Here is a 16,987-nt window from a genome sequence, read left to right on the forward strand (position 1 = left end):
TCTTCGACAAGCTGCTTTCGCAACCTGCTTCATATTTTGACTTTTTCTACTAGAATGATGCATTCTCTATAATCTGTATCTTCTTTCCGTCTGGGCGTCGCCTGCTTTGGCCTTCGTTGTTTTTCGCACGCGTGAATATACTCCCAACTGTTGAGCAGCGGTGGAGATAGGCTTGATCTGGTCCTCTAAGCCTGCATCCATGGTTCGTCCACCAAGGATGGTTCAATTTAGAATCTCTCTCTCTGTGTCAGAGATTCGAACTGCACCTGAGGTCGACTGAGCTGCTCATCTTTAAGCTCCCCTGTAAGCGGATGGTGCTGTTGCTTATGCTTACCAGGTATGCGTTTGTTCCCTAATCCCTAACCTACGCAATCCGCCTCATATTTTGACTTCTCCTACTAGAATGATGCATTCTATTCCTGTTTCATAAGGATGTTTTGGGGCTTTATCTTTATTGTGATAGGCGCTGCCTTGCTTCTGATTGATCCGATTGTTAAACCAAAGTTTTAGGGTGTTGTCCAGGAGTTTCCTGTGGACCTACCTGAAGAAGCCATTCGCACGCTGTTGACGGGATCCTACCACACAACGGAAAGTGTAGCAGCATCTGACATTCGTTCCACCGGTAACAGGACTCTCCGGTGGATCTTCTGAGGCGATTCGTTTGATGTCGCAAGCCGTGACAGGAAGTGCACTTCGTGTGAAATAAGCTGTACACAATGGTTGAGCGTTGTGCGGGGCATTTACCACGGTGAGGGTTTTTTTTGCAAAATATGTGTGTATCAGAAAAGAAGAGTGACACACTCAGTAGGCATATAAGCGGGACAATAGGTATCGATAGGGGTGCTTGTTTGACCTACACACACGCTTCCTATCCAATCTTTCTCCTCCTCAGCACTCCTCAGGGAAAGTCGGTGCGGTAGAAAAGAACGGTGGGGAAAGAATTGGCGAATGATGGAAGTACAAAATGGCGGCGGCGTAGAGACGAGTGAGCGATAAATAATCCCCCTTAATGGGCCATTCATTCGTGTCCTTACTGGTGGTGCGTGAATATCGATACACACATACACATACACACACACAGGCACATCTCGCGAGGAAAATTCCCCCCCCATCCCCTCCACCTTACGGCCTCTTGCTTCCGAACGGGAAGGATGAAGTTGATAATGCAATTTCCGTTCGTTACGGTTCGGCCATTGGCTTTTGGGCCGTTGGAGCCCACACCAACCACCCCCTCCCTCCCGCCAACCTATCTACCTACCTACCTGTCCGGTCAAGTTATTCTGATCGATAAGCTGCCATCAAGAACCTGCCACAATCCGCCACACACCATCCTTAATTACGCTACTCCTCTTCCCCACCTTCCTTTCATGCTTCTTCCTCCTCCCTCCCCCCAGGGCATGCAACTCGTTGAAGATCGCTCGCTGTACATTACGCACGTTGACTACTCGCTCTCATCATTCCTTTTAAGTCCCCTTCCCCTCGCCGAGCCTACCTGCCACTCGCGGCTAATGATAAATTATATAATTAATTGCTTTATTATCGTCAATTGTGGATGAATTTTTCAATCTGCCTGCCGCCGTTGCAATGTCAGGATGGTTGGGGGGGAATGTGGGAGCGTGGAAATGTCGTGAGCGCATAACATACTAGAAGACCCGATTGGTGGTCAGATCTCCCTTATCGCGCCATCGAAATCCTTCGTATTCGTAGGAACTTTAATGTCGGCAGACAGTTTGAAAGGGTAGGGTTTTTGGTTTCGTGTGACCAACGCAATTAGCTTCCCCCCCCTCCCCCCCCCCCCCGTTGGAGGCCGAAAGGCTCCATTATGTTCCACACCCTCCGTTCGAACCCGGGAATGTTCATTGCAGCAAATGATACCGATAATCCCCGGTAATCGGGTGTAATTAATTAAGGAGACACTTACCGGATTCAAAACATGGCCCGATCGACGGTGTGTGTGTTGTCGTGGGGGACATCCGGTGTGTTGCCGCGCCACCCGACCGGGGGGATGACTCTTTGAGGCGCAAGCAGACGGCCACAGTTCCGCCTAAAGCTATGCAATCCGCGTTTCCCCCGTTGCCGGAGCAACAGCGGGCGTGTGTGCGGCGGGCCCACTGATTAATGGCCGACGCCTGCAAGATTGTGTTGCATTGCGGAACGCTTGGCGCACGCACTGACTTGCATATGTAAGTGCGACGAGGGCGACTTCCGGCGACCGGTTGAAGGCAACAGCCTGCAACGGTTGTCGCCACGACAGGGTGGGAGCGAGGGTGGCCTGCGGTTGATGCTGTAACACCGGCCCACACCCGCATTCGATGGATCCAGCTTCCTTCCGGTTCGGGTGTTCCGCTCAGGAGGTGTCGAAGCGGCAGTAAAGATATCGCCCGGGAAACGATCGCTCCGATGAAGATGCGTGTGTAATAAACCGGGTACACACTTCCGGACGACCGGGAAAACACACACCCGGTTGTGATTATGAGGGAAGAACACATTCCGCTGGGTTGCTTTGGGAAAATTATGCTACAGCTTTTACCTCCTAAATCTCACCGGAATTCCATGCGACAGGGAGAGAGAGAGAGAGAGGGAAAGATAGAATGAAATCGCGAAAGCGTGAGAAAGAGCAAGCAGGAGCCTTGTGTGGGGAACAGAAGTTCGTAAAGTTCCGCCGATTAACTCAATCGTTTCTGTTGCGCGATGTATGCTGACGTGCACCGAAGAATACGAACCCTCTCCAAATCAATAGAATAAGCGATTAGGAGAAAGTAGGGAACTGTAAGTGGTAGGGGAGGGGTCTGGGGGTCTAGAACAGAGGTATAAATGCACAAGAGGAGTAGAGCAATCGCGCGCCCATCATCAAATCTAGGTTCTATAGACTGTTACTCCACTGTAATCATTAGTAATAACCAAGCATTTATACTCACACTGTGCAATGTTCTGCGTTGCATTTGTGGGCACTGGTCTACATCTATTGATTCCGTTGCGGATTTGATACTTGTTTGCTATGAACGGAATGGACATACTCTCTGCCTTCCATTCGCATGCATGCATGAAGTTCTAAAACAGTGAACGGCTGTTTTGAAGTATAGGAAAAATCAAAACATACCGCTTCGCTGTTGTCATTCGAATAGGTCCCTTTTCCCGCGCGGACTTCAAGCACCCGCAGCATCCGAGAAGGGCGTCGGAACGAGAGTGAGCTTCACAGTATCCATCGCGGTGCCTATCGCAACTCCGGGCTCGCTCTTTACGAACCCGGGCGTATTGCGATCGGGCTGCGCGTCTAGTTCGGGGTAGTTTTCTCCCCCACCTTGGGTTTTTTTTCTCTTAACACTACACGTGGTGCCGAGGGTGCAAAAGGAAGAGGCAGGACATCGGCGTTGAGAGAACACATTGCCCAAAACTGTTCTCCACTGCCGATGCCAGCCGACGATACTGCCTCGGCATATATCCGTGCCAATGGCTTCGTCTAGAATGAGTATCGTCGGGTATTCCAAAAAGAGCGACATATTCTCTATTACTTTGAACGTAGGGGAAGGTGGGACACTTCGCACTGGGTGAAGGAAGGTCTCTCTTTTGTGTAGGAAAAATTACCCCGGAACATTATTATTCCGGGGATCTAGTACTAATCCAGGGTCCTAGTATAGTACCCCAGTTCTTACGTGTCGGACCGTTCCCGGAACATTATTATAAGCTATATTGAGCCAAAGACAATGTTCAGGTCAGTGTTTATTCATGAAACAGGATCGAAGAAGTGTCGATTCATTTCCAGTAGCTTCAAAATGGCCATAGCTTGGCGATGCATCAGGTTGAGAATCATCATGGCCTGCTCGGATGCCAAGGGCTATATTAACAACCAGCTTCTTGTTCATCAGAAGCCTTCTTTGGCCCCAACAAGCCATCGGTGCGATAGGTCAGCACTGTGTTTATGTATAGGACTAATTAACAACCAGAACTGTTCTGGTCTCGTAAGGTATCTATAATCCTGGCTGCAGATATCTAGCCCTCTAGTCTGTTTAGCTGTTTAGGGGGTTAGGATGTATCCTATGTCAACGGACTGGAACGTGAAGACGTAGGACGTGTTTCAGATGGGACTCACTCTCGTTGACGATCACAAAGAAGTCGCAGAAATCAGAATTATGGGCTGTTTTGGGATTTGTTGGAGAGAGATGCACGCCTCCAATGCGGTACACATAAAGGTGCACGTGCGTAAGTCCATGTTTTATGTAATTTAATTTTAGGTTATGTTTAGCCCTTTCGTGCAGGCAAAAGTCCGTTTTACCCCAAATTTCCTTAACGCGTCGTGCTAGTTGTTCCTCGTGTTTTTCATCTCTCCGTTTGGCAGTAACGCTGTGGGTTGTGGAAAATTCCGGCACCAGGTTTTCCGCGAAGTGCGTCAACCGACGCATCTTCGGCAGCATCGTTCGCTCTCGGTCGTCGTCGGTCTCTTCGCGCTCTCCTCGCCGCTCTCCAAACTCGCACGAGTGACTATAACTCTTGCTTCGAGCGCACTCTCTCCGCGTGGCTCGCGCGCTGATCTCACCGGATGCATTCGACGTTCGCGGGTTCACCTTTCTTCGTGGCATCTTCAGCACACAGCCATTCCGGCCGAACCGAGCGACCGCGCGCGCTACCGTTCGGATATTGCAGCGGACGTTTTCCCCGTTTGCTTTCCCGCTCGACGCCCGCCCACAGTCGCGCAAAACCGAACGCCAGCAGCAGCGTTCGAACCCGACGGCGTGTTTAGTTTTCCGTAAGCTTCCGTCCGATGCGGTCGTGACTTCCTGTGGCCGTCATTAACCACGCCTGGGGAAGGAAAACGCCAGCGCGAACGTGACGACACGCGTGTTCCGAGTGCAATACCGTTTGTGATCGTCTCGAGCTTGGTGCTGGTGTGAAGTGGAGTGTGACCGAACGCCGGTCGGAGTTTGACGTGTACGAACTGTCTGGCTGTTGAAGAGAGGTAGCGTGTGTGGTTTCCGGCCACCGGTTCAAAGAAGAACTGTGCGTACTGTGCGGGATTTCACGCTTCACGAGTTCAGGGTTGTAAGCGGGGCGGAGGGGGGCGAGGAATCAGAGAACAGAGCAGAACACATCAGCACTAAATGTTGTGCGTGATCTCCGAACTGTGTTGCGATTGCAAAGGGAAAAGGATTTCGATCAGAAAACACCCCTCATACACGATAGGATTTCCTTTCACACTGGGAGGGTACCGCTAGGGTTCTAGGGTGGAGTTACCGGGACTTTAGTTAACCACTATCCGGTTTCAATCCACAATCTAATTACTACGGGACAACCCATCGAACTCCCACTCCACGCATTATTGTGTTGAAGTGTGTGCTTGTGGCGTGGTGGGTGTTTTTCTTTAACAGACAACTCCTCCAACTCCTCGAACACACACCCATACACACCAGCCGTGTGTAAACCAGTGGCAAAAAAACCAATCTAGGTCCAGAACCTGTAGAGCGTCTGGAAATAGCTTCCGGACCTAAGGATGTCATTATGCCCGGTCCTTTGGAGCCTTACACAATTAAAAGATATCCCTTGGGGAGGGGAAGGACTGCCTTCACCACGCGTTAGAATAACGGTGGGCCACTATTGATACGTTGAGAATTGTAGTAAGGCACCAGTCCCGAGCTCCAAGCAGCTCTGGAGGACTCACTTCAAACCTCTTAATCCCTTTCCTAGAATGATTCCAGCGCAATTCCCAAATCGTGCGTTGAGAGTACCTTTGTGTGTGCGTGTGCCATTTTCGGGGGGAGGAATGCTTCTTTAAACGATAGATTAAACTGTGCCTCGATACATCCGAAACAGCTGACTTTGTAGCAGATCGGGAAAAGGAGGCTTGCCCCCCTGCGTGTGTGTCCATGTAAATTCAAATGCCATTGCCAGTACTACAACCAGTATTGATCGCTGGGGGATCGCTCGGATACAGACCAGTTACGTATGTGCTATCGATGGGCGATGGTGATGAGAAGTGAGCGCTGCTTTTGCTTGCCTAATGTCTCCTTCTTCTCGTTTTTTTTTAACGCGGTTTGGCAGGAAAATATGTCATGTATGCGATTTTCTACACAGCGTTGACCGAATTCTTCCCAGCGAAGTCGGTTCCGTTCGCTTTCGATGTCGCGCCTGAGATCACGAGACCGTCCAGGACTTTGCTGTGCAGTGTTGTTACATCTCGGTTGCACTGCACTGTGTAAGCTCCCTCTATCTATTACCGTCGTGCTTCTTAAAAATGTTTCCTCCCCTACCCACCGTCGCCGCTGGGGAGTTGGGAGTTTGGAACGTTGAGCGGAAAATCGATTTGATCGACATTCTTGCCGTAGTTTTTCCTGTTTGCCTTTTGTCGCAAGCATACTTCGGATAAATCGAGCTTTCGAACCATGGATATTCTGTGGGCGGACGGCGGCAGAATGTATCGATATCATTTTTTTTCCCCTGGCGACATTTTTGCGTCTGATGAAGGGGAGGGAGGGTGTGGGTGTGGTAGATCCTGGCGTACTGGATACGATGATTCGATGTACGCGATAATACCCGGTCGCCGTTCCGGAGGGATATTTTGTCGGGCAGCTTAATCGACGGCCGCCCTTTCCTTCCCGTGTGTAGCACTTTCTACAACAGGTTAGTAATAACTAGTTTCCGACTGGGTAGAAGTATATTTGGAGGCTGTTCATCAGCCAGCGGTTTTCGTTGCGGAGATGACGGCCAAGGATCTGTGAAATCTCGTTAGTCGTAAAGCTTTTTTTCTGTTATGCTCTTTTATTCTGAACAGTGATCGATGTGTACTGGGGGAACACAAGAGCTAGGAGTTCCGATTTTGGCTGTTGGTTGTTGCCAGGGCTATCGAAATTAGATGTTCTAGTGCTATGAAGTGCTGTGTGCGAATGTCATACCATTCCGTTAGTATTGCTGTAGATTGGTTGTTCAGCTACTGACACGGTTTGGATTAACGACAGGCAAAAGAAACTCCCAATCTCATTGCTAAAGCAGTTGCTGCAACCGTGTTCGTTCGTTGCTATGTTCCATTCTGTCGTTGTGTTAGGCCAGGACTTTGTTTCACTTTCCGCGACCAGCCGACACTTTTCGGCTCGTTCTGTTTTCAAGTGCTTGCGTTGGCGTCCAATACACTTGAAGCGCATGCAAGAAGTTTCGCAGACGGTACAGACATTTCGCGTCACTGCAAAACACGACATGTATGTTTCAATTTGTGCGGATTTGTGACTTGATCCGCCGGAATGCGAAGTTCTTCTAAGGTTACCGAGGTGCGCTCACTTATCCCCTTTTACAGCGAAAAACTAGCAATCGGTTGACAAGGTTACCCAGCAGTTTTCGGAACGACAGGGAGTAAGTCCTTGGCCTTGGCGTAGGCTTTCCCCCGGAACGCTTGGTGATGAGCCGTGCACGCTCGTCTTACCGACGGGACGGTGGACAGACGCATTGTTTTGGAGCCGCACCCGATTGGCGGCGGTGACTAGACGCGCGTACACCGATACGCCATAATATGGTTCGACGTGCACGACGACGCCTGCCCTTCAATCAACCATGGTGATGAGAATGAGGCGGAGGAAAAGGAAAAACGCCAGTCTACTGCGATGCTTCAATCAACTTAGACACGACGTCATGATCGGCAAGGTAGCGACTAGCGCGGGTTGTACGCAAGGGGAGGAATAGTGAGATGCGGTGCGTCTATAGCTGCTGACTTCCTGTTTGCCGTTCCCAATTTTAGTCTAGCTCTGTCGTGTTCCAGTCCCTCGAAGTTAATGCCAAGCAGCAGCGAAAGCCAAGTAAACTAGCGGTCGTGCGTGTTGTATATCCGGGAAGGTAGAGCACAAGTGCCTCCGCGGCAAGAAGTGCAGTGTAAGTTCATCCCAAAGTGGGACTCGTAGTAGAAAAGTAGTGATTCGGTTACCTAACGCATACATCAAACTAAGGTCGCGTAGTCGCAGTGCAAGCGTCTGTTTGCTACCCTAGTGCTTCCTACGAGAACCGACACTTGGCAGATTGGCAGGGAGAGAGAGATTCCAGTTTTGAAGTGAAGTGTGTTGATACTAGCGGGCGGCGTTCCCTGAGGACTCCAGCAGAAGCAGAAGAAGAGCAGCGAGCAACCACACGACGGCCGACGGTGCCAAGCGTAAGTGAAATGCACACATACACCCTATTTTTGCGTGATCTAACGGACCATGACCTCCGTCCCAAGGATCCCCGCTATATCCGCCACTCAACAACCCTTGTCTCAACCTCCTGATATCGTTCGCTTCGAGAGTCAAATTGGCGTTGTACCCGTAAATCGATGATCTACTAATTAGTCTCCTGCTAATGGATGCATGTACGGGGGACATTCACTTGTCGTCGTCGTCGTCGTCGTCCGGGGGAACAAAGATCTTTGTATCTGGTGTGCGGCGGTGCCCAGTTGCCGTCAATGTCAGAGCTGTCACTTGGGGGTTGATGGGCTTCGCACGCAATGCCGGCTGTCTACCCGGCGGCCAACGACTACAGCGAATTGTTGTCAATAAACGAAGGCAAAGGCATCCCCCTCAATACCCCCAATACCTCACCGGCGTGGATTGCTCTGCTCCTGGGAGCGATAGTTTTCGGAAAATCCTGACAGTCCGCGCGCAGGGAACTTACTTGACGCGGCGCCCATGGTAACTGCTTGATTGCCATCGCTTGTGCCGATGACCTCTCTCCTCGCACTCCGTGCATCTGTCTCGTCGTTGTGACCTGGTATTACCCCCGTTGCCGTTGGGGGTTAGGTCAAACCATCAGATAATCCAATTATTTCACCATCCATCCATCCGTCCATCCGTTCGCGCCCATCCCCCGCGAATTCAGAGCCCATCGGAGAGTGAGTGTTGGCTTGCCTGCCTGGTGGGTAGGGGTGGGGTGAGCTGATAAGATGATAGCTGATACACTTACCCCCCGAGGTCATACAATACAACGCTGCAACGCTCGTCACGCTCGGCCGTGGATTCGGTGTGTGGACCAACTGCAACACCCATATCCGGTTGCAATTGGATCTACGAACCCAGCATGTTGGCCGGAAGAGACCTGTTCTGTCTCTCCCAACCTATCTATATCTTTACCCTTCCGCTCGCCATCGAGCCTGCACCTCCAGCTATATCGACAGTTAAGATAGGTGTCGTAAATTGTCCTTCCGCCGTAGGCCATAAGGGTAAGACGGCGAAATCCGACTGAAATGCGATATATTTAACAACGCCATCGGCCAACGTAAATTACAGCTCCCCGATCGGGGAGGGGCCCCCTCCCAGAGCTCGAGACGTGAAACCCCATCGTTAGCCGACTTCTTCCAACCATCCCCCCTTCCCCCCCCCCAAGTAACTTCCTCAACATATGTCTAGGTCCGGGGTTCTCAAACGCGCTCCTGAGCATCTGCTAACTACTGAAGGTATCCTTAGCTAGCGTTCGCCCAAGCTCGCCTTTCTGGGACGTAAAATTAACTGCCTTTTCCAAAGCCTCCGTCGACGTTTCGCTCTTGTTGGCTTAGCAGCGTTTAAAAGAAAAGAAAAAAAAAACAAATCCCTCACGAACGCAACCCACCATTTCCAGCGCGACGATCTCCTCGCGGCCAAATCGCGAGCAGTCTAAATTTGTCGCTATTTTAGAACCCACCCGGCCTCTCCGCAGGCAGGTACAGGTTTTGTTTTCTCCACTGTTTTTTGTTTTCGTGTGTGTCGTTTGTTTTGTTTTGCCCTTTTAGCGCTCCGTTAGCTAGTTTTGTTCCAATTTCCTCCCAAGCCTCTGGCGGCGGCGACGTCGGCGAAGCTATTTCCGGTTCCGTGGCAGAAACTGCCGCCCGCAGGCGTGAAGCTGCTGTGCACACGCTGCAGCCGCGTAGCGCGAGTGCCAGTGCTGTTCCACCATATGCACCATTGCATCCTCTTCCTTTCGGAGCATACGGTTGCATCGGTTTTCGGAGCATACGGTTTTAATTACCCTCCGGCCCGTTCCCTCGTGTGTGTGTGTGCGTGCACTCTGTGTTTTGTTCCTTCTTTTCTACGCTCTTCATCGTTTTTGGTTTGGTCCTTTTTGTTTTTTGCTTCTAACGTTCGAACGTTCTATTTCTCTCTGTCTGTCGTTTTCTAACGCAGTTTTTTTATCACGTTCCCCGTTTCGTTTCGTTCCGTTTTTGGTTTATTTTGCACACTTTTCCCTTCCGCTGTGAGCTTGTTGTTTTTCTGTTTTGTTTTTATTTTTCCTATACGCATCTGTGCCGGCCAAATGCTGAAGGAAGAAAAACCAAACCGCCGCGAACGAATCGTAAGATCACGCAATTAGAAAGTAAGCCACATCCAACGCACGTACGACCGCTTGGTTTCGCTTGTAATCATTTGTGCACCGGGAAGTTCCTAGGCCGGGAGAACGATCAAAAACAAGTAACTCCGGGGAACGCGTCAGAAAAGACAAAACAAAAAAATCCCGCGGAAAAGGGGCACAAAAGTGCACTACAGATTGGGGGAACACACAACAACCAGCACCGAATCGGGAAAATCCGACCGGGATTACTGGCTGCGAAGTGATGAACTACACGACGAAACATCGCAGCGAACACATGTCCGGAGAAGGGGCAGGAAAGGAGAGGGGGCGCGGGTATGACAAGAGTCTTTACAGTGAGCCCCCTTTTTTTTTGTTTTTAGGGGTTTTCAGTTCGATTTTGAGCTGACAAATAGCGGTGTAAAACCCCTCGGTACATTTCCGGAAGTGGAAATGTTCTTCGAGTGCGGTACATATTGGAGAAAAGTCGATGTTTGCCTGCAACACACCATTCATACGTGTTTGTCTCTGGCAACTGCAACGGGTTGGCGCTGACCTACGCCTCTGGAAAACCGGAGGCTACGCGGCGAACAACATTTACTGCCAGCGTTTGCTGAGTGTGTTCTCGTTTCAGCTGAAACCAGCAATTAAAAAGCATATCAAACACTGCGCACAAAAACACAAACACACACATATATACTCATTAGTTGGTCCTTTGCAGAATGAGCGATTTCTCGAGCCCCTCGTGGTGCAGTCTTCTTCCAACGTGACACAGTTTTGCCCTCTCTTCCCCTTGTCTTGTTCCAGTTTTGCTTGTCTTGTTGCAAACTCCGTTCTGCTGTTAGAAGGTTTTAATATTGTTAAAGGCATTAGATTCTCGGGCGCGCTTCCCGTTTCTTTGGCGTCCCTGGAGGCAAAATTAAAAGAAGAAAAAAGAAGAAGAGAAAAACAACCTCGCACACGCTTGTGAAGAGGAAGTAGAAAGGAGGGAAAAATATTAATAATGAGTAGAAAAACAAAGAACGTGAGCCCGCGCGAACAAAGAGAAACAGATGCTAAGGGACGGGAAAAGGGGAAGGGAGGTGAGAAAAAGAACGCACGCTCACGGCTGGAAAAAGGTGGGAAATCTTTCCTAGGTTCACATCTACATGAGAGTAGCCTCTGTGTGCGTTGCTTTTTTTTTCTTCTGTCTTTCTTCATTTTCTCAAAGACGATCCCCATGTTTCCTTTTTCTAAGCAGCACCCAGCCCCCGGGAGCACATGCTCCGTTGATCTTTTCGATGGCTTTGCTACGTGCTGCCACCCCTCCCCCTCTCCTCCTCATCAACCCGCTTCGACCGCGTTAGAGGAGGACATAATTAAAGTCCTTCGCCGTTCCAACCCAAAACTCATTTCCCGGCCAGTGTTCCGCTATTAGATTGTCTTTAACACTCTGCCCCCCGGGATGGAGGTCAAAGAAGAGGAGAGAATGGTAAACGGGGAGGGGGGGGGGGGGTCGGTTCTCCCTTGCGTTCGTGTGAACCCGATTTTCTTTCGAACGCGCGGGAAAGAGGAGAAATTACAAAGCTAAACAACAAAACCCGAAACAGTTGAAAATGACAAAGTGGAGAGAAGGAATGGTGGTGGAATGGCGGCGTGTGAACGTGTTTTGGTGTCTGGGGGGTGGAAAAGCGGGCCCAGAGGATCGATTGCGACCCATACGCTCCTCGGCCAGTTTCGATGTGTGTGTGTATGTTTGTGTTTGCGTCGAATTGGTTAATTATGGTGGCAAGTGGATTTATTTCCGTCAAAGTCCACCTTTTGCACTTGCCCGAAGCCTTCGAAAGGAACCACTGACGCTGTCAGAGGGAAAAACGAAGAGGACAAGACGCCCTGGAATGGCTCCTTGTTGTGCTGCTTGTGACACAGTTATTGCTTTCCTCTATTTTTATCGTAACTTGAAACAATCAATCGGAAAACTGGAAGGTTTGCTATCTTTAATGAACAGTGCATGTTGTTGTTAGGTTTTGCCCTTACTTCGTTCACCTGATGGTTAAAGTGCTCTCCGAAAAGGATATTCTTCTTTTGCATAGAAGTGATACGTTCTAGTTGCTATCGATGAAGTGAAGTCTCATCGTCGTGTTACACTTTTCTATGCCCTCCTGCATTTTACAAATCGGTTGTTTCGTGCAGCTTAAATGGTATGAATAGTACACACTAAAGTGTTGTTGTTTTTTTCTAAAAAAGGCTTTATTTGTTGGAACGATTTTTCGTTTTCCTACGATTTGGAGTTTCCACCCGATGAATATCTTTTTCATTGAAGGAAGTATTTAACCTTAACCAACCGCAACTATGTTGTATTAAATGCAAATGATTTTTAACTGTCATGTGCATTAGTTGATTTGGAATATTTTATTCATTTATTGTTTTCCAACAAGTATAGGTTTGTTTATTGCTTATGAAAACTATTGAGGAAAAGGAAAAACCTTAAGCTGTGGTTGAGTTTGTCTCAGTGATACCTGATAATACCTCTGACTATTGCTTTTATGCTTTTATTCTATTATTTTTGTTACTTTAATACTTGAAATCGGCTTCCCTCGGTCTCTAAGTGACACCTTTATTGTTGTTGTCCTTTAAATTGATTCCATTTTCAATCAATCTACCAACGATACGTTGCAACGGCTCTAATTGTTCACATAGGATTGCACTTGCACTATGTGTGATCAGATCGGCTAGAGCATCGCGCACGGTGACGATGGAAAAACAACAAAACCCGAACGTGAATTAGGCGCGGCCCAAAGTGGAAATGGATCTATCGGTTCTGAAATGCGTCCAATTTACGCCGAGAGCGTCGAATTGGCTGGTGTTGGCTTTCCTGCTTCACGGTTGCTTTCCCCGTTCCTGTTCTGCCTTGCCGTTGCCCCGCTGACTTTTGGCGCGGAAGGAAAAAAGTACGTGCAAAGTGGCGCAGGCTGGCTGGCGGCTTCATGCTCCACGATTACAGGATTTGATGATTTTTCTGCCCAACTAACTAAACCACTCCATCTCGTGTGTGTGTGAGGGAGAGAGAGAAGCAAATCGCTCTATGTCGAGTTAATCTCTCGGAATGGAAAAAAAGAAATGCGACCCCGGAAAAATACACACTTCCATTAGCTGCTTGATTCCTCCTGACTTTTTTGGCACCATTCACGGCACTTTCCGCTCCCCCCCCCCCCCCCCACCAGTGTAGGTTTTGTGGTTTTTTTTTTATTTATATCGATTTCTTCACCCACCACGCATCGCGAGCGCGCTTCCTCTTCGCCGGAAAAGCTGCCGGGAGCTGGGATGGGGAAAAAATGCTATCGACTTGAAATTTGTTTTTCTATTAGCACAATTCAAATCGCGGCCGACGACTCGGGGTGTCAAAATGTAAAAGTCGGGGAAAAAACCAATCCCCCCCACTCACACCACATCGGGAGAAAGATCGGCGGAAAAAAGGGCAAGACGGTGGAAACTCCTCTCCTCTTTGAGGGAAATGATACTCAACGCGGCGTTGGATGCAGACGACCACAATCGGCTTACTTCCACGCCACCGGCTCGGTTTGGGTGGCGCTATTAGAAGCTGAAATGAACATTTTCTCAGCATATTTTCACGGTGCTTTACGATAAGTCGCGCGGTGCCTGGTAATGGCGATGTGGACTCTTTGGAGGAACTACGTTTCGAGGAACTGGCCGACACTTTCCTGCTGAAATCATTAACACACCAACCAACCAATGCACACACAGTCATTGTCCCTTGTGGAGGGAAAGTGCATGGCATAAGGAGGGGGGGATCACCCATTTCCCGGGCCGTCAAACGCATAGTTAATCGGCTATAAAGTCAGAAATAGAAAACAAATAGTCATTGTGGAAGCCGCCGCCACTCTCTTCCTTATCTGCCCTGCTCTATCTCGCGTTCGAATGACGCTGATTGGTTTGATGCAGTGCGTTAAGTTTATCACTCTGGCGACAGAGTGGTAAATACGATTGACTTTTTGAAAGAACTTGGAGCGACGTGGTGGTGTCTAAACCGAACAGACTTCTTGTATCGGTTTGGAAAGTTCATCGAACATCGATAAAAGTATTAGCTATGGTTAGAGATTAGGTTACAGTCTGAGAAATCTCTTCCACTCATGATACCTGTCAATACAGTCGAAGCTGGGACTATACCGGACATACATAGTACCGGTGCTCATATACGCCTCCGAGATATGGACTCTACCCAAATCTGACGAAACCCTCTTAGCCGTATTCGAGAGAAGGATTTTTGGCCCCGTATGTCAGGAGGGACAATGGATGGATCCAGAATTGGACCAGCGTTGGCGATTAGGTATGAAAAGCATTCCAAGAGGTTAACTCAGCACCCTCAACACCCAGACTATATCCTCCAAAATATTCATCCAAGGAAAGGACTTTGGTTTCCCAACAAACCTGCCTCACAAAATCTTCAAAAAGTTGTTTATCTGAAGTAACGGAGTGGGAAAGAGAAAGTGTGAGGTCGCACTGCTGCCTTGTAATGCACCCGTAACGCCATCGGGTCTCCGGTAAGGATACCCTCAACCAAAAGCAGTCACGTTTGGGTGGAAAAGACGCATCATTCGATCGTCAAGCGGAGGAATTTAACATCTGCGTCCGATTTTGGGTTTGGCTTGGTGAGAGTCCCACCACGTGCCGCGCTGCATATAGCACAGCGCTCGTAAGGATGCGTGTCTGGCTTCGGTTTCACTTTCGTCCAGCTTTTCCCAGTGTTTTGCTCTCTCTCTTTTATGCGTTGTTTTCCATGTTTATTTTTTGCTTGCATGCCCAAGAACCATTCACACGTAGCTCGCGTTCGCGTCACGCTTCGGTTGCGGCGGGAACATGTGTTACGTTTTAACGGTCAGAGGCGCTCTCCGGTTGTTGTTGTTGTTGTTGTTGTTGCGGGCTACGGCTGGCTTCTTGTTGTTCGCCGGGAAAATGCCTATTAGAGTTACTAAGTTCAGCCGCTGTGGTGGCGTGTGTTTTCCACCATGTTCCCGATGCGTACACGCTTTCCTTGACAATACTCAGTAGTGTTTTCCCTTTTTGCTTTGGCTAAAGGATCTTAAACACAAAGGAGAAAACAGTCAAAACACATCAAACACAGACGGGTGTGAGTGCAGGAGGATTGATAACGTGCCCAGAAGTGGGTGGTGGAACGATCGTAAATATTACACATCGGAACACAGGGACGGCCCGAACGCATTTCGATTCGCGCCCGGTCACGACACACAGCTCCGACATCTTTATGCTGCCCATTATGCTGCCGGCCACAGTTGGAGCACATTCCGACACTGGAGTTCCTGCTGCAGCGCGGGGACCACACTTTTGCAAACACACTTTTCTGCAGTTTGCGACGACTGAATCGGGAAAACACCCATTGGAAATAGTCTCACAACACATGCACTCTTCTGCACATGCCTTCGAAAGTGAACGTGAAAAGGGTGTAACACGCTCAACAACAACACACACACACACACGCGCGTTGTGCAGTCAAGTGCAATCGGCGGAACGAGCGCGCGCGCGGTGTTGTAAATGAGTACATTATTTTGTTCGGCCCAGTCGCGCGGTTTCATAAATTCCGCTGGAGGATGAGGGAAAAACTTACCACCCCCCGCCCCTCCCCTGGGTGGGCGCAGATGTTGGCGAAAGTTTCCCGCGTGCGGGGGAAAACGAAGCGAAAGTGTTTTTCGCGGGACGGGCGAGTAGTTTGGTCCGGCGATTCCACGGCGAAATTCCTTTACTACCAACATGCAGAAACATGCATACTTAAACTCCACAACTCTGTTTTGGTACTTATGGGATAGAGGAGATATGGGAGGGGATATCCGGACGATGAAAATAACTTCAGCGTTCGGGTGGCGTGTCTGAATCGTAGATAACCTCAACACATTGACACCGCGACGGGGCTAATGCGCTTATCCAACGAGACCCTCGTCGATGGAGGCTCGATCGGATGGCTCCACGCAACTAACCTTAGCTATACTGCGCGGATTCTTTTCTTTGTCTATGCTCTGCTTCAGCGTTCAAGTTGTTTTCGGAAAGAAACCGACCCAGCAAACGGTCAACAACGATCATTCTCCAAATTGTTGTTGACATATTGTCGACGGTCCTACCTCTAGGGAGCTTCTAGGTGCCTTGATAACTCTTCGGCTTGTAATATAGGATTGTTTTAGGATGAAGTGAAGTGGGAGTGTGCGCCTTTTGCAGGTTCTAATTGTGTAACACCGTTGCCGTGGTGTAAATGGCGGTACGTTCCGATTAGCCGCACATTCCAGCCGATTCTGGAACAGGACAGGACGATATGATAGCGGATCGACGTTTCGATACCCGTTGTTGTTTTTGCTCCTCCTCCTGCTCCTCCTGCTAATCTAAGATGGCTTACTGTTTCGATAGCCTTTGATGTTCGTTGTGCAAATAGCAGCACTGATTGAAATTCATACGCATTCTCGTGATAGCGCGATGTTTGTTATGTTTGTTAGCGGACCGCCAATTGACGCCTCACTAGCGGCCCGGAGGCGACGATGTGACCCTAAATGAAGACATTTACCCACCCCGGGCCGCCGCCGCCGCCGCCGCCGCCATGTCTGAGCTGCGGTCGTCGCCTGAAGAAGGTGAACTCGGGGGGAGTGGCTGGGGATGGGATGCAGGAGCAGGGAGAGGGAGGGTTCATTATAGATGTGGATATTCTCGATGAGAGGCGCCTTAT

The sequence above is a fragment of the Anopheles ziemanni genome, chromosome X (assembly GCF_943734765.1).
Source record: "Anopheles ziemanni chromosome X, idAnoZiCoDA_A2_x.2, whole genome shotgun sequence".
In the NCBI taxonomy this organism is placed as follows: domain Eukaryota; kingdom Metazoa; phylum Arthropoda; class Insecta; order Diptera; family Culicidae; genus Anopheles; species Anopheles ziemanni.